The sequence below is a fragment of the Macaca nemestrina genome, chromosome 19 (assembly GCF_043159975.1).
Source record: "Macaca nemestrina isolate mMacNem1 chromosome 19, mMacNem.hap1, whole genome shotgun sequence".
Taxonomy (NCBI): Eukaryota; Metazoa; Chordata; class Mammalia; order Primates; family Cercopithecidae; genus Macaca; species Macaca nemestrina.
This window is the reverse complement of record NC_092143.1, coordinates 77,253,912-77,273,170: the sequence shown is the minus strand read 5'-3', so window position 1 is coordinate 77,273,170 and position 19,259 is coordinate 77,253,912.

Here is a 19,259-nt window from a genome sequence, read left to right as displayed (position 1 = left end):
GTGCTGGATGAGTACTTTGATCAGCAGTGTTCCCTGCTGAAAAGAACACTGTTTTAACAGGGTCTTGTCAGCTCTATTGAGACTTTCTTCAATAATGTGTGATACCAATAGAATTGCCCCAGCTGGGCTCAGTGGCTCATACCTGTAGTCCCAGCTACTCAGGAAGCTAAGGTGGGGGGAATCACTTGAGCCCAGAAGTTCGAGTCCAGCCTGAGCAACATAGTGAGATCCCCATTTCTAAAAAAATAAAAAGTAAAATAGAAGTGTCCCAATAGCAAAGAAAATGGAGGCAGTTTAAGTTGGAATTTAGTGGTGTTAAAGCTAGGAGTCAAGTTCTCATCATGGTTTTACATAGAGTGATTTTGGTTGCAGGGATCATCTTACTAAAATGGTATTAATCATGACGCTTGCCAAATCTCATTCTCTCTTTGTCTCTGTCTCTCTTTGCTTCTCTGTCTCTCTCTCTCTCACAAACACACACACACATGCACATGCTCTAGTGTAAAGACAATTGCTAAATTCATGGAAGGATTTTGAGAAAAGTTGACATATATGAGCATGCTTCTTAATATCATGTTTATCAGGAATTATTTCCAAAGATTAAAGAAAAGACAATTTACCATCAACTCATGGCCTGATTCAGGACAGACTTTTCAAGCATTTGGAATCAAATTTGGCTGTAAGACCAAAGTAGTTTCAAAAACTTGGCTCTCTTGAATTATCATAGCTACAAGCACGTTCTCACACTGAGACCCTCAACCCCCATCTTACATTCTAACACCGCTCAAGTAAACGGCACTCCCCACGGCTCACCACATAACTCCCACAGTGTGCTGGTTGGGAAAGAACACCCAAAGCCTGGCAGAATGACAGCAACCACTTCGCCTGTTTTCCCCAGCACTCCGGGGAGGAATAGCTGCTCTCAAGGTCAGATCTCACTAATAACTGAATATTTAAAAAATTTAAGCAAAGGTTTTTTCTGCATGACGTTTAATAAAATGGCACATAAGTGATAAAAGCAGGGCATCCTAATAACTCAGAGAGCCACAGGATATAGCAGAGAACTTGCAAAGGACCCAGTTCATCATGGCCAGTTGACATAATATTCTGAGTAGAGGAATGCCTTGTTTCAAACAGTCAAACAGTGGCAGATGGAGTTCAGAATAGATGCTATGAAAAATTCCCCTAGTCACAGAGCAGTCCTGAGGAGATTTCAGATCACTTGCCCTGCCACCTCTCCATCTATTTTTGTCCGGCTGCACTCGTGGTAACTATGCCACTGGAAACCCCCCGTGTCCTCAGCTATCTCTGCCGTGCTCCTCTGCTGGCAGCTGGAAGCTTCTGGAAGGAATGTGCCGAGGTCCATTGGAATATCTGCTGACATTATGTTTCTTGTTGCTAGACTCCCAACTCTCAAATCAATGAGTCAGAGTGAAAAATCTTAGACAGGGCAACATACTTCTAAATTGTCATGTAAGTATTTGACCTCAAATGCTTCACAAGGGAATCTATAGGAATTGGAGGGGTTACTAGCTGATATATTCCCACAGAAATGAGTACTTGAATGTTTTGACAAGAGGGGATCTGTAAATGCCTTCTACTTTATTACACATTCATTTTCCTTTCTTTTCTTGTCTTTTTATTTCTTTTTGGTTTGTTTTTTGGCTGGTTGAAGACTGCTTGTCTCTCTTCTGGGGGCTCAGGGTATGATCATAATGGGTATGGTTTTTATTTTTTTAACATAAAATTCTAATATTGAATTTGCTTTACATTGAGTATCTTTTTCTTTTCTAACATTGGATACATCAATGTATAATTTTATATTATTTTCATATGCATTTCTGACAATGTAGCTCAAGAGATATGTGGAGATGATAGTGATGTTATTACATTTGTCCAAAGAAAGATTGAATGAGAAACCTTGATGTGGTGCATATCCTCATTTTATTGGCCGCTCAAAGTGCATATATTACTTGAGAGGTAGAGGCGCCCATGGTAAAGAACAGTGACCCAGGAAGAAGCTATCTGGAGTTTGACACCGCGATCATGGTACCTGCCTCCGAGTTGAGAGTGGCAGCTGAGAAAGCATTTGGGAAAACACACGGTGCTAGGGTCTGACAGCCGTGAAAACTCAATATACGTGCTTCCATTTACTATTCAACACCACACTAGGAAATACAGGTGAGTGAGAATTGAAACCCATGTCTACACAGAAGACCTGGGAGATGACCTAAATGTTTGCAGAGTCTGAAACATAAACTAGAAATGTTCTCTTGACGACATCTCAAGTTCTTGTGTTTTGTCACCCTTGGCTTTTTACTCTGTAAACAGAAAAATACTCAGTTATTTGAACTTTCTTGTCACTGAGACTCTAGATAATTAAAGTTTCATATATCTGTCTGGAAAGATAGACATCAGGTACCCTGTTACATGGTGCTTTACTTGATGGCTATGTGTTTAGTAACATCAAAAGCATGTTTATTAAGCAGGGAAAGGAGAGACCGGATTGATGGTGGAGTCAGACATCTCTTGCCAATCTCCTCAGAAGGGTGTGGTAGTTTAAGTGTGGCTCAGAGAAGCACTGGAATTTGGAAACTCCCAAATTAAAGTAATAAGCATGTTGGGATTCAAATTTAGGCTGAAGAGAGGTGTTTGTCTGAGAAAACTCAACACCCTATGATATCTATAATTCTGCTCTTTGATATCATTTCACTTTTTAATTTCATAAGGAGTCTATGAAAATTCTGTCTCAAGTCAAATAAAAAGATTTTAAAAACAAGACTATATCTTGAAACTGTCCGCAAATGTTACCAGAACTGGTGGTTCCAAACACAGGAGTTGAATTTCTGGCAGAGTTTCTGTTATTAATTTCCATTGTTAGGTTTACAATTTTGTTCTAGAGGCCTGTTCTGACCCAAACCTGACCAACAGGTTCCCAATTATGTGTAAACTGAAAATGTGAAGGAGAAACAGCGGGTCGTGATTTAGTACACATTTTCATGCTAAAACCAAACCAAACCAAAACAATGCTAGAGATTGCAGAAACATAGAGTGTCTGTCTAGGAACACTGGGATACTTGTGTTTACATGCAGGCAAGCAGACATGTCACACACATGATTCCCGTCCACCATCTCCATCCAGAGCAGCCTGTGGTGAAGAGCATTCCATAAATCAGAGATGGAGGATTTCGAGGCTGATGTGTTTCTCAGAGCCCTTTGGCTGATTTAGATATGGGCTCTGTCTCTCTCCAGTTAAACACTTTCTATTCTCCATTTCAGGATTTGGGGAAATTAGGATTTGGGTGTCTTACCAGGGTCAGTATTGTGTACATGCTACTGCTGCTGCTGGTCACTCTACATTTAAGCCTTCTCATCATTCCTTTGATTAGAATTCAGACAGCTTTTTTAGCCATAAAAAAGAACTGAAATCATGTCCTCTGCAGAAACATGGATGGAGCTGGAGGGCATTAGCCTAAGTGCACTAACTCAGAAACAGAAAACCAGATACCACATGTTCTCACTGGAAAGTGGGAGCTAAATAACCAGTATACATGGACATAAAGATGGAAATAACAGACACTGGGACTCCAAAGGGAGGAAGTTGGGTGGGAGGGTGAAGGCTGATAAATTACCTCTTGGATACAATGTTCACTATTAGAGTAACAGATATGTAACAAGCCTAATCCCCACCAATGCAATACACCCATGTGATAGAAATGCACATGTGCCCCGTGAATCTAAAAAGAAATAATTTTTTTAATATCTAAAAAATATTCATACAGCTTTTGATTTAAAATAAACAAATATTTTCCGACCAAATTACTTTTCTTCATTTTTATTTGTTTGCTGTCTCCTGCTTTGTTGAGGCCCAAAAGAAATGAGTTTGGACTGTTTATTTTTTATTACAGCCTCTGCCCCATTTATGCAAACTGGCCCTCCTCAGCCTGTTCTTTTTTTCTAATTTTTCTCTTAAGAAAAATGAAGCACATTGTGCCAAGAAAAATATTTCCTTTACTGAACATCTTCCAAGAATCTGAGATTTTGCTCCTAGTTTCTAAATGATACTTCAGAATCTCAGGAAGCCTCCACATTCTATCTCAACCTTCCATTTGGAAACCTTAGTGCCTTTATCTTTGCTGGAGCAGCAGTTTCCAAATGTCAAATACAGTTTATTTCATTTTAAGTAAAGGATTTCAAGTTAATATCTTTTTTTCAAATCTTTCTATCTCTTGGCCGAAACTATAGCTCTCCCTTGAATGATTCTTAGATGTGAGTAAGCCTTTTCCCAGGCTTATCATGTAATTACTGACCCCAAAGAACTCTTCCCCGCTCTGCCTTCCCCCACCTCTTTATTCGTCAGAGCTGAAATATCATAGTCGCTGGAATTCCATTCGGTTGATAACATTTGGTCCTAGGGGGTGTTTCCACATGCTGATCAAATATTGCCAATAGAACTCAATGACCTTGAAAAGGTTTGCAAATCTAGCTGCAGTATTTGAAATTCAAAAAGAGACAAATTCATGGATCCTTCTAGAAGGACATAACGTTCTCCTTCTCCAGCGCATTTTGTGTGTGTTTGGCTAGGATGGCAAGAGCTCCCACAGAAAAGGGAGAGATGAGGAGGGAAGATGAAAAACCCTTAAAAAAAAAAAAAAAAAAAAGACAGAGGTCTAATGGGCAAATATCCAAGAAATGAGACAATTTTGGAAAAAAGGCAGTCGAACTTTGAGGATTAATCATTCCTTGTCCTCATTTACATATTGCTCATTCTTTGCTTTGAGCCCCGAGGAGGCTAACGTAGACGAAGTGAGATACTTTCCTCAGCAGTTCTGTCCTGGTGACATTCCCATGATCTTCTCATGGAGCGGGGACACTGCTCCTCTCCTGTGTTGTCGCTGTGGGCACAGCCACAGTACTTCAGGACCTGCACCTTTATACCTGATGCTATTGCAGGTGGCACATCTAAAGGATGTCCCTTTAAATTTACTCCCTTTAAAATAAGTCTCCACTGGCCAGGCATGGCGGCTCACATCTGTAATCCCAGCACTTTGGGAGGCTAAGGCGGGTGGATCACCTGAGGTCGGGAGTTCGAGACCAGCCTGACCAACATGCAGAAACCCCCATCTCTACTAAAAATACAAAAAATTAGCCGGGCGTGGTGGCACATGCCTGTAATCCCAGCTACTCAGGAGGCTGAGGCAGGAGAATTGCTTGAACAGGGGAGGTGGAGGTTGCAGTAAACCGAGATCGTGCTATTGCACTCCAGCCTGGGCAACAAGAGCGAAACTCTGTCTCAAAAGAAATAAATAAATAAGTCTCCACTTTCCAACGGACTGTTGGAACATAGCTGGAAGGATAGGATCCTCCGTGCTTGACATTCCTGACACTGAACTCGCTGCCTATTGTCCTGTTTCTTACATGACCTCTGGGATATGAAGCAGTCCACAGGATAAATGGCATCAATTTTCCTCAAAAATGTGGGAGGGTGGTGGAGAAATTAAAGCAATATAACTTGTAACTTAAAATGTTTCTGTAACAAAAAGCGCAATGGTTCTATTTTCAAGTGGAATGCGGAAATTGCACTTTCTCTAATAGAACACAGGCTGCAAGAATGATAATAATGTTCAGGGGGTTTGCTTAGAGATGCTTTTCTGATGACTTCGGCAAAAATATTTCAGCAACACTGACTTAAATCAGCATAGATAAATGCACATCTTTAGTTATCCTTATCTATTAATGGGTGGCAGGTTAAATACCTGTTTAAAAAAATAAGTTGTGATCACACAGGAGGGAAAAGAGCTTGACGCTGGAGGAGCTGATGTTTCTAGAGCCTGGTGGATGAGAGAGATCCACTGAGAACTGCGGGTAGAGAAGAGTTGTTCAAAGAATAGAACTTTGAGAGTAATTTTCATTAAAAGAAGAAATCTACACCCTTAAATCCCAGGAGCTGTTCCAGTGAAATGAGGTTTTATTCCTTTTCATTTACAGTTTCTGGTGGTTTCTGCTCTGCTCTATTTTTTATCATTATTTTACTCAACTGAATGTGTTAAAACATTTTCTAATACTTTTTGGCTAAATTTACAATTGTAAGTGGTTTACTGAATTCCTTTGTGATCTCAGGGCCAATTTATTTTCTCTTCGTGGAACACATTGTTGAAATTAAATGTCAACTGGCAGTATGATCCAATTTACAAAGATTTATACTAGATTTCCACAGAAATTTTATTTGCATTAATCAAGGTGGCCAAGAGATGCCTGGGCTTTCTCTCTGGCCTGCTCCCTCCCTCCCACAGTGGGGGTGCCTTCCACTTTGTACCCTGGAGGTGCAGGGCTGCACACGGGACAAAGGAAGAGAGAACCCTCTGCCCCTCCATGTCTCAAAGTTCTCTTAGGTGGTGTGATTTGAGAGGTACCAGGATTTAGGAGCAGCCTATGTGACTTTTGTTCCTCTTCTGCTGATGCCTCATTCATTCCTTGAAGCTTCAATCAATCCTCTTAAAAAGAAAAGGAAACAAAAGAAGGTATTAACACAAATATTTGGAATATATGTGGACTTTGGTGTTATTGACAAATATGGTTTGTATTTCTGATCCACCACTTGTAGCAAAGACTGTATGGTTGCCTAATCACTTTGGATGAAAATAAAGACTCAGGCTGAGACAGGATGGAATGGTGGTTCTCACCAGGCTCCTGATAAAGGCTGTGTCGTTCTCTACATATGAAAACAGAGAAGTTTATCAGGCTCTCTTTTTTTTCTGCTGTTATAGACTCACATACTGTTCAGTGGAAGTGGAGGATGAGTAGGAGGGAAGGAACTGGCTCAAAGGCTACGGAAGGATTCAGAAAAGACTTGCAGAGAATAATAATATCTCAGGGGTGAAGCTTGAGCTGAAATTGCCATTAAAAGTTTCCATTGAGCACTGACCATGCGAATACTTCATACAGTAGTTCATTGATTCCTCACAGGAACACGATGTAATAGATATTGTCGTGATCATCCCAGCTTTCCATATGGAGAAATGAAGGCTTCATGAGTTGAACTGGCATGTCTAAAGTCAGCCTGCTTGTAAATGGCGAAGCTGTGAATTCAAATCAGACAAGCAGGTGTCTGAGCTCCCGGCTGCCCTGCTGCCATGCTGGACAATGATCAGCCACCCCAAAGTGCCTTCAGTCCCTCTGCAACTGGTTGGCCCAGCAATGGTAGGTGGCCATTTTTGTCTATGTCCAGTGACATCCATGAACTGACCTACTGATGTCCAAAGACAGGAAGACAGAGGAGGAGATGGAAGGATGGGGAGGGTAGAAGGCATGACAAGGATGAGACAAGAATAGCTGGAGTGAGACTGCAGGGATCTTGGGATCTGCTGGGGCCCCGTTCAGTCTAAGGGTCAAGTAGAGTCATAGGACCCAGCCATGGGAAGGGAGCAGGCTGAGGTTCACATTGGCACCTTGGCCCTGATTTGCTCAGAGTTCCTGCAGGCCTGAAATAGAGGGGGAAAGGAAGCCTCCATCTGCCAGAAGTGCTTCCACAGTGGAACTGTAAGCAGCCTCAGGTTTCCTCCTGGCTTCTCTAGTGTTTTCTTAACACAGACCGCCAATTTTAGCTGTTAAGGAAAATGTATTTTTTTTTTAATGGAAGGACTTAGATTCTTATTCTTTCAAAAGGTTTTTGTTCATCTTTTGTGATATTCCTGAACATGCTTAGCCTTTTATTTTATACAAAGCTCACCCTCTCGCATACATGTAAAATTGAAATTGTTATAACAGATTATAGATTGGTGTTTTGTTTGTTTTAATGTGTAGTAAGCAATGTCTTGGGATGGTGCATTATTTTATAATGATGTAGCCACGTCACATAACAATAAATGTTGGAAAATAAGGGAAATATTAATAACTTCAAGTTACTAATATAAAGACTGTTATAATTTTGGTCTTTTCCTTCCAGTCTATTTTTTTCATACACATGTCATCATAGTATTTGCATAATTTTACACTTCTCCTTTTTTCACTTATTATGTTGAAAGTGTAGTTCCATTTGGCTACAAAGTCCTCATGTTATTTAAAAATGTTTAATATAGCATTAAGTAGCTACATCTTTTTCTTAACTATTATATTATTGGAAATTAAGTGGTGAGGCAAATTTTGATTAATAATATTTGTGACATTAAAAAAAGACATTGTGACTTTAAGGTAGAAACCAAAAACTTTTTTGTTAGCTATACTAGACAGCCAGTGCAGAAATGCTTGTGAAAATAAAACCATGGAATCCTTCTATGGTAACTACTGTTTTTCTTTCATAAGTTACTAGAAATTACAAACAGCTTGTATTTATGGATCACCTACTATGTGTTTGGCAGTAGTCTAAGTGCTTTACAATATTAGCTAATTCATTTTATCCCCACCCTATTTAAGGAAAGCCCTATTTACAGCCCTATATCGATACACATAGCTAACACCTCTGAGACACAGAAGGCTGAGTTATCTGCCCAAGTCGATTCAGCTAACAGATGACAGAGTAGGGACCCAAATTTACGCTGCCTGATTCCACAGTTTGTGTTCTTACCACCATGTTTTTCTTTTATTCTATATTATTTTCCAATTGACAAGTAAATATTATATATATATATATTTATGGAGTACAGCATGACATTTTGATAGATGTACACGTTGTGGAATGGTTAACTCAAGCCGTTGGATATGAGCATTACCTCAGATGCTTATCAGTTTTTTTTTTTTGTTTTTTTTTTTTTTGCAGTAAGAACACTTAATGTCTTCTCTTCAGAAATATTCAAGGTAATAATACATAATGTGTTCTTATTTTTTGCAGTCAAATGAGGTGCAATAGACCTCTTGAACTTATTCCTCCTGCCTACCTGAAATTTTGTGTCCTTAGATCAACATCTCCCAACCTCCTCACCCCAAACCTCTGGTAACTATCATTTTTGTCCTCTCTTCTTATGAGTTTGACTTTTTTATACTCCATATATAAGTTGGGATATGTGGCATTTGTCTTTCTGTGCCAGGCTTATTTTACTTAACATGATACCTCCAGGTTTATCCATGTTGTCACAAATGACAAAATGTCTTTCTTTTTAAAGGTTGAATAGTATTCCATTGTGTATATACAGCACATTTTCTCTGTCCATTCATCCACTGATGGACGCTTAAGTTAATTCTATATCCAGGCTATTGTAAAAAGTGCTGCAATGAATGTAGGAGTGCAGGCATCTCTTTGATATACTGATTTCCTTTCCTTTGGATAAATACCCAAGTAGGTGGATTGCTGGTTAGTATGGTAATTCTATTTTTACTTTTTTGAGGAACTTCCACGCGGTTTTCCATAATGGCTCTACTAATTTACATTTTCACCAGCAGTGTACAGGGTTCCTTTCTCTCCACATTCTCACCAACATTTGTCACCTTCCATCTATTTGATAACGGCCATTCTAACAGATGTGAGGTGACATCTCATTGTGGGTTTTTTTTTTTTTTTTTGAGATGGAGTCTCGCTCTGTTGCCAGGCTGGAGTGCAGTGGTGCAATCTCAGCTCACTGTAACCTCTGCCTCCCAGGTTCAAGCTATTCCCTTGCCTCAGCCTCCTGAGTAGTTGAGACTACAGATGCACACCACCACGCCCCACTATTTTTTTTTTTTTTTTTTGTATTTTAGTAGAAATGGAGTTTCACTATGTTGGCCAGGCTGGTCTTGATATCCTGACCTCATGATCCACTGGGCTTGGGCTCCCAAAGTGCTGGGATTACAGTCGTGAGCCACTGTGCCTGGCCCTCATTGTGGTTTTAATTTGCATTTTCCTGTTCATTAGTGATGCTGAGCATTTTTTTCATATACCTGTTGGCCATTTACACGTCTGTTTTTGAGAAATGTCTATTTAGGCTCTTTGTCTATTTTAATATCATGTTATTTGTCTTCTTACTATTGAGTTTTCTGAGTTCCTTACATGTTTTGGATATTAGTCCCTTATCAGATGCATGGTTTGCAAATATATTCTCCTATTCTATGGGTTATTTCTTCACTCTGTTGATGGTTTCCTTTGTTGTGTGGAAGCTTTCTAGTTTGAATTGATCCTCTTTGTCTATTTTTGCCTTTGTTGCCTGTGCTTCTGGTATCATATCCAAAAAATCTTTGCCTAGACCTTTGTCATGGAGCTTTCCCCATATGTTTTCTTCTAGTAGTTTTACAGTTTCACGTTTTACATTTAAGTCTTTAATTCACTTTGAATTGATTTCTGTATATGGTGTGAGATTAGGATCTAATTTCACTCTTCTGCATGTGAATATCCAGTTTTCCCAGGAATATTTATTGAAGAGACTGTCTTTTGCCCAATTGTGTGTTCTTATTGCCATCTTCATAAAAACCAATTGGCCATGAGTACGTGGATTTATTTCTGGGCTGTCTATTCCATCCCATTGGTTTATGTGTCTGTTTTTATGCCATCACCATGCTGTTTTGGCTAACATAGCTTTGTAGTATATTTTCAATACATGTAACATGATGCTTCCAGGTTTGTTCTTTTCGCTAAGGATTGCTTTGGCTATTTGGGGTCTTTTGTGGTTCCATACAAATTTTAGGATTGTTCTTCTGTTTCTGTGAAAAATGTTGATTTTGTATCCTGTGACTTTACTGAGTTTGTTATTAGTTCCAACACCATGTTTTTAAATTGGCAGAAAACCTGTGCACATTTTTGGAAAGAGCTTGACTTGGTAGGTTACACAGATCTGGATCCAGTTTTGACTCTGCTTCTTATCAGTTGTGCACGCTTTGGCAAGTTACTAAAGCTCTATGAACTTGAGTTTCTTTAGCCATAAAATAAAATTAAATTTATAAAGGTGATATAAAGTATAAATGAAATAATACAAGTAAAGTCCTTGGCACAGTAGTAGATGTCCAACCAATGTTAGTCCCCACCGCTTCTCTGATTGCCAGTCTGATCAGCAGCATGAGAAGGAGCAAGAGAACATTTCCCAAAGCTGATAATAGACGCTAAAGAAGCCTAAGCTTGGCCAGAGGTTGACACCATTCCTAGGCAGTCACTTATTCTTCCAAAGGCTGCTCTGAGACAACAGTTATTACCTGAGATTTTTTTTTATCTGAATAACAGGACAACCTTAATCACTATACAACTCCTCCTCTTACCCTCCCATAGCTTCCCCATAACTTGTCACCCCTACCCCTGCCCCCCAAAAACCAGGAGGAGCCTCAAGCTCCTATTCTTTTCTATAGCTCAGGATGCAGTGTGAGCTTCAATCATCTGACCCTTCTTTGAGTCTCATATTTTTTGGGCCTCCTGAGCAGGGATATGTAATTAAAATTGTCTTTTTCTTCTTGTTTATTTGCCTTACGTTAATTTACTTCATAACCCAGCCAAAGAGCCTAAAAGGGTGGATGGAAGTCTGTTCGTATTTCCCTGCTCTCTTCTCTGGTGGTTAAGACAACTCATTTCTCTGAAAGGATTTTATTGTGGTTGTTCCTAATGATAAGTGACCCCTAGAAGTTTGCCTATGGCCTTTTCTGGTCCTAAGGTCAGAAGATTCCACACTAATATGAGCAGAGATCTAGGGGGTAATTTCTCATGCAACCCTAAGGATATTTCTCTTCTGGTGTCTTAATCTGTGCTGAATGATGGGGTGGGGGTCCTCCTAGGAAGAGGGAGCCATGCCCCAAAATAGGCCCAAGTGATCGATGTTCAGTTTGTTTATGTTCAGACCCGTCATGCTTTTGAAGGATAGCCTTGGCCTTGGGGTGGGCCGGGCTCTCCACTCTATTTTAGAATTGCCCACGACCTTGTGCCATTGTTCTGCCCCTCCGAATCTGGTCTCATACTTCCATGAAATCATGAGTATTTTCTATTTTCAGCAGAGAAACGAACAATGCGGGGAATATTCTCATTCTCTCTAACATGTAAACAAGCAGAGAAGAAAACAGCAGGGCTCTCCCCTCATTTCACTCCAGCCACACTGGCCTGTTTTCTGGTGTTTTCCTTGAGGTCCTTTGCTCATGCTGAAGTGCTTTCCCCTGTCTGGCTCCTCCTATGGCTTCTTTTCCTTCAAGCTTGGGCTTAGCAATTACATCCTCAGAGAAGTCATCCCTGACTTCATGACCTTAAAGAGTGTCAGGGCTTTATTAACATGCCACAGCACTCAGCTCTATCCCTTATTAGTACTGACCCAATTTGAAACTAATTCACTAACTTAGTACATGAAAGTGCTGATTTTTCTGCATGTGTCCGCAGACAAAGAGAGGGTGGAATCCGTGTATGTGGCCTTCTGCTCCATCCACCCAGGTGAGTGTCAGGCTGCAGCCTAGAGAAAAAGCTGGGGTCCAGAGTGGCTCCCAGCCATGTCAGAGATATTATGGGATAGATGCTGCATGGATTCAGATTGAATTGACTCAATTAGGCAGTACGAGTTAGTATGCTTTCATTTTAGATTCAGTACTTTTTGATAAACCTAGAAAGGAAGAAACAGGTGAGAGGATTTTATAGCAATTCATATATACTCATGGATTCTTTTGCTACAATCATACTTTAAAAATACAGTTTTGGCCGGTGGCAGTGGCTCACACCTGTAATCCTAGCACTTTAGGAGGCCAAGGCAGGTGGATCACCTGAGGTCGGAAGTTCGAGACGTGCCTGACCAACATGGCGAAACCCCGTCTCTACTAAAAATACAAACTTAGCTGGGCCTGGTGGCGCATGCCTATAGTCCCAGCTACTCGGGAGGCTGAGGCAGGAGAATTGCTTGAATCCAGGAGGCGGAGGTTGTGGTGAGCCAAGATTGTACCATTGCATACCAACCTGGCAACAAGGGTGAAACTCCATCTTAAAAAAAAAAAAAAAAAAGTACAGTTTTGGTCATGCCATTGTCCAGCTGAAAATCCTTTGTTATTTTCCATCTCTGAAAAAGCAAGTGTGAGACTCACTCCTCCTACATGTGGCAGTCAGCCAGATGCTGCTCCCTGGACGTCCCCGCCTCCCCTCCTCTGTCTCTTTGCACATGGCCTGCTATTTGCCCCAGGAGCCTTCCTCCCATTTTCATTTGGTTAACTGTTTGTGTTCCAGTGCCCATTTTAAACACAGTAACTCTTCGTAGCCTCCCTGATCCTTCAGCTAGGAAATGAGATGTTCCTAATCCATTCTTTCATAGGAAAAGCAAAAAGATAAAATGTATTGAGTTTGAGTACACATCAGGCACCGTTCTAGTTTCAGATATGTTCACAGATATAATTTCCGAAACAATTCCATGAGAGCGGAACCAAGGAGGACACCAAGGCACAAAGAGATGAAATAAATGTCTCCAGGTCACCTAGCTGGTAAGTGGTGGGTTTAGGATTAATGCCCAGAGAGTCTGGGCCCATAATGACTACCCTTCACAGGCCGAGCATGGTGGCTCATGCCTGTAATCCCAACACTTTGGGAGGCCGAGGCGGGTGAATCATGAGGTCAGGAGATCGAGACCAGCCTGGCCAATATGGTGCAACCCTGTCTCTACTAAAAATACAAAAAATTAGCTGGGTATGGTGGCACGCAGCTGTAATCTCAACTACTTGGGAGGCTGAGGCAGGAGAATCACTTGAACCCGGGGGGTGAGGTTGCAGTGAGCCGAGATGGTGCCACTGCACTCCAGCCCAGGCGACAGTGCAAGACTGTTTCCAAAAAAAAACACTACCCTTCCTTCACCTTCTTGGTAAGGTTTTTATTGCCTTTTCCCCTAGCTTGGACTATGCCTTGATGCCTTGTTCATCTTTTTAGTTTTTAAGAGCGTGCAATAATGGGGGGCTTATAACAGATGATCACTAAGTATTGCTTAAATGAATACATTAATTAATATTCAACCTGGGAAAATCCTAGGTTGAACTTTTCAAAATCACATGAAATATTCAGTCTTCATGTCAAATATTCTATTGCTCAGGCTGATTCATTTTCTTTTTCCCCCAGGCAAGCTTTCCCACTTCTGCCCAGACTTGGTATTCAGAAGCCCAGACGATGAAGCTCAGCCAGCGTAATAATGGGGGAACAGGGACAAAGCTCCCTCTGACCTCTCTGAAGGAGAGCAGGGACTTTGCTTTGTGGGGCTGGGGGTGGGAGTTCAACAGAGTCTTTGCTGTTGTTCTACTCCTCCTAATCTAGTCTCCTACTTCCAACAAGTTATGAGTATTTTCTATTTTCAGCAGAATGTTTGTGTCCTCCCAAAATTCATATGTTGAAACCTCCCCCAATTCCTCCGTTGTGATGGTATTAGGAGGCGGAGCCTTTAGGAGGCAGTTAGGTCATGGGGACAGAGCCCTCATGAATGGGATTAGTGCCATGTGAAGACACAGCGAGAAAGTGCTATCTATGAGGAACAAGCCCTCATCAAACACCAAATCTGCCAGTGTCTGGATCTTGGACTTCCCAGCCTCCAAAACTACAAGACATAAGTGTTTGTTGTTTATAAATCACCCAGGTCATGGTATTTTTGTTGTAGCAACTCAAATGGATTAAGACAGGCCTGATCACTGACCCACTTCTCCTTTGGCATTTTCATTTTTCTTTAGACCCTCAGCACATTTGGTTCTGCCCAGTACTTTCGGGAGTAATTCCAGAGTTGGGATGCCAAATATTTGGCAAGATATTGCCAGTCTTCATCCAACTGTCTTTTCACAGAGATCTCTGATCAACCATAGATCCTCTCTCCTGCTAACCTTTAACATAACCTTAGAATCTTTCCCAGCCAAGCCTCCAGTAATCTAATTGAAATTGACACACAAAATGAAATATATTTGCCATCACTAGCTGGGCTTAAGCAAAGCATTTGGAGGAACCCATTCATGCAAGTAAGCCTACAGTGGCAGCAGCAGATCCTGCAATGTCTTGCCCAGATGCCCCTGTTCTTACAGTGTCAGTGCACACTTGCTAGATTTCCATCTACAAGCCCCTGAGCTTCTCTGCTTGAGGGTCTTCAACAGCTAAAGGAATCCACTTTGCCATCTCCACACAGTAATCTAGAAATGCTAAGGGATTAATAATAAAAAGGTTGAATGGCTTGTGAGAATTGGTTGTATAAATACCCCAGCTCCCTCATCCCTCAGATATAACAACTGTGTAATGTAGCTCCTAGAGTACTCCAACAGAAGGATTTATGCTCCAATTACTCAAAGTGGTAATTTGCTTGATAATGAATGTTATTTTTTGGTTCTTTTGCTTTCCTGTTTTACGTCTCTACTCCCCTACTGTGTTTCCTGGGATTTCCTCCCAAATGAACTACTTGCATTCAAATGGTGGTCTTAGGGTCTGTTTAGGGGAGTACCCCAAGAGTCCAAAGAATGACATCACTGTCATGGCCCTCGTTATGCTCAAGAAATGTTGATTGGGAGATAAGTGCTTCTGATGGGAGCTCATAAGTAGGGATGAATGGCATGGGAGGGTGAGAACGAAGGAAGTCTAAAGTCAAGGAAAAGGAAAGGTCAAGGGGTTTGTTCAATAAGTTAGTGCTACTAGAGGTTCGGGAACATGGAAAGTAATTTGAGCTGTGTAGAGGACAGGAAGCCTGCAACCAAGTATTGCCTGCTGGGAAATCATGAAATCTGACTGAAGGAGTCATCCATATGAGCTCTTTTTTGTTCTATGCCCTTTCTTCTTGGGGAGCTTGCATATTCCCTAAGAAGAGAGATATAAATCATCATGGAAAACATTAAGAAGTAAACCATTGTGTAATGCCATTAGTTTTGAAGAGCAAGAATCCTATTTTCTCATTTCCTTTGGAAATCTAACTGAATATTCCATATGAAAAATTGCTTGAGGAAAGCGCTTAAAATCTGTTGCTATCCACCCTGCTCCTAATGTTTTCTTGTCATTATTTACATACGCAAAAAGCATATAGATTAAGATGATGACCTTGTAGCTGACAAGTGAAATGGTATTATGATTGTTTTGGTTTGCACTATTGAATGTGCTGTTGTCTTTACCATAGAAGAAATACCTAGGCCCAAATAATTGCCTGAAAGTCACTAGATCTTTTGACATAAAATGGTAAAATCTTTTAATAGATGATATAGTAAGACCAAGGATAAAGTGAGTTCAACAAAAATCAATTGCTATGAGATTGAGTTTGTCTACTTTGATGTTCCTTATCTTTTCTGCTGGGAAGAGGAGCAGATATTGTACCAAAACTAAGGATGGAGAAAGCACTGGGGGAGTTCTTTTGTCTTTTTCCATGCAGGCCTCTCCAAGAGCGTCTTCCTCCATGGGCCTGCGATAGGAGCCCAGCATGCAAGGTCGCTCAGGGAAGGACAGTCTTGGTGTAGCTCTCTGTGGGGAAAGGGGCAGGCATGGGGACAGGGAGAGAAGTATGTGTGAGAAAATAATACACACTTCTTATCATGCTAGGGAAAGGGAAGGGAGGAAAGGCAAGAATGGGGAAACTGGGGAGTTGCACAGTAGGGCTCATAAAATGGGATGTTTGCTTTGGGTTGGAATGGTAAGAATGCATGCAGCTCCATAGTACATGCTGTGCCCAAGAGGGCACATTTCAGTTGGAAGAGCTTAAAGAATGTGAGGAGGGCCACCACATATAGAGAATGGGCGAATTTGGAGTGATTTCTGCAAACGCAAATCAAGTGGATTACCAGTAAGGCTGACAGCACCGCCTGGCATGTATTTCAGTGGGACATTTAAGGTGAAGCTGGAGAAACTATACCCAAAAGACCTTATACGTACAATGACCGGGGTGTCTCAGAACGAGCTCTGGCTTGGAGAGAAGCAAAGAGAAGGGAATGAGAGGCAACCTAGAATTACAGAGAACCCTCCCCAACACTCAGCTTAGGTTGATCCCATCTTGGAAGAGTCAGACTGTACAGTTGAGGAAATGTACAGGTGAGGAAATGTACAGGTGAGGAAATGTACAGGTGAGGAAATGCATGACAGGTCACCAAGGTAATGAGTGGTGGAGGAGAAACTCAGCCCAGAACCATCTGGCCCACATTGGTGCCTTTTCTACATGGCAGTGGAAAAGATAGAGAGGAAGCTATAAAATCCAACACAAGATTGACTTGGTGAGGATGCACGCAAACCTGAAGTGTGAGCCTAGATCGCGCCATTGCACTCCAGCCTGGATGACGGAGCAAGACTCCATCTCAAAAAAAGAAAAAAAAAAAAAAAAAAGCTGCTTGTGTCCGTCATTTTTTAAAGACATTAACCATGATTGTGATCTCAATGTGCATTGACAGAAGGGGTCCAGGCAGATCACTTCACCCAGACACCAATACTTCTTTCAATTGTGTCTCAGACTGGTGAATTTCCACAAAGCTCTTCCCTGAAAAAATTTGACAGTGACTTCCCCAGAGCTCAATTACACATGGAGCTTCTGAGTGCAACTTCACAGTCACACCTGACAGATAACTGAGGCCCTAGGGGTGAAACTCAGGCATTGGTAGTTTTTAAAGCTTCTCAAGTTATTCTGAGGTGCAGCTAAGGTTAAGAAGTTCTACTTAGACTTAGTCCTTTTGGTTTGCCAAAGATTGTTTCTCAGATGGTGCAGTAAGATAGTTTTTCTTTCCTGAAGGATTGAGACCATTTCAGAAGAGAAGCACAATGATCTTGGTGTTCCACATGTCCTGATGGTGGATGCCCTCCCTCAATTCCCACCAAATGCAACATCTGCTTTTGTCTCCTGCGGCTATGTGGTGACGAGCCTCATTAATGTTGGAAGACAGCCTGGACCCAGGACTTCTTTATTGGGAAGGATGTGTCAGGACCTGTCTCTGCGATTTATGATGCAAAGGATGCCAGTGTCACCAAGCTTTGTGCTGAAACTTCATGCTATGTTGGGACTCTGACAAAATGAAACGCCAATATTTTCCTCCTCAAATTTGTTCTATACTTTTTGGTGAGCATTACTGAACAGTGTGTTGCTAAAATACCTGAATTTAGTTCGCTGTCTCTGATTAAAAAATCTTAAGCTGGTATGAGATTTGAGTCTCCTTCAGGCTCACTGTCAGCTCACAGGACTGTGTTGCTCTCCTAAGTAGTCCCGATTGCAAGTCTTGTTGTACACACATAGCAAAATAACTCCATGATCATCCACATGACTTTTAAAATGAATACAGTCTACAGAAATAGAAGAGCTTGTTGGATTTTTGAAAATAAATGCCATAAGCTTCCAAGTTCCTTGTTGTATGCTCTAACATGGCTGCATCAAAATTGTCAAATTGGCAAAAACTGACAAATCTCTGCTACTCTTGAGCTTGAAGGAGAATGTGGGTTTTGGAATCACACAGCCCTGGGCATCAGGCTTGATTTTGTCACTTACCACTGGGAAAGGGAAAGCTTCTTCAGCGCTTTTTAAAAGACAGTAGAAAATAGGGTCATCTTAGCTCCGCTGAGCCTGCCTTTTCTGGAATGCTCTCTTTACAATGAGGGGACCTCATCTCCCTGCTGCAGCCCAGGTGGATTCCCTTCCTCTAGTCACTCCAACATCAGAGACAGCCGGGTGCAGGTTGCTATCTCGTTCCTGAAACTAAGGTCCCCTAGCTACCAAGTTGGCCCTTTCAAATTGAGATCTGAAGCCATATTTCAGTTCTAGGCCTGCTCCACCAGTTCTCTCTCCTGGTATTTCTACTTCATGCACTCCAACACTCTTTTTATCTCTGATTCCATCTTTTCTTTAGGTTTTATTCCAGCTCCTATAAAATATTTCCAGGCAACCCTATCAGCTAATAGTCTTCCTACTTTCTCCTTATGGGCGTTTTAGAGTAAAGCTTCCTATTGGGCCACATCTTTGTAGGGAGCTAACAGTGCCCATCCATGGCTAGTTACGGTGAACGTGAGGAAGCCATATAAAGTAATGGTCAATAACAGGCCCGGGGGCTCACTGGCTGTATTCTCAGCTCTGCTCCTCCGTGACTGTGTGACCGTGGGCAAGTGAACTAACCTTTTCACATCTCTGTATAGTTACCTTGTTTGGTCTATCCCATTGGGCAATCCCAAGTTGGATAATTATAGGTTAGTTGATGACTTCCAATTGATTGAGCTTAAGTTTCACTTTTCTCTGAGACGGGCATTATAAGAAATAGCCCATGTTAAGTTGTAGTTGTGTTTGCAAGTCAAGCTTTCTGGGTCTAACTGGCTTCATGTGCAAGGGGATTTCTTCAAGCCTGTTCGCCACTTTATGTTTTTTTTTAAACACTACACAGTGGCAACGCTAAGGTAAGAACTTGAGTTTTGCTAGTAAGATGGTTAATTTTATGTGTCAACTTGACTGGAT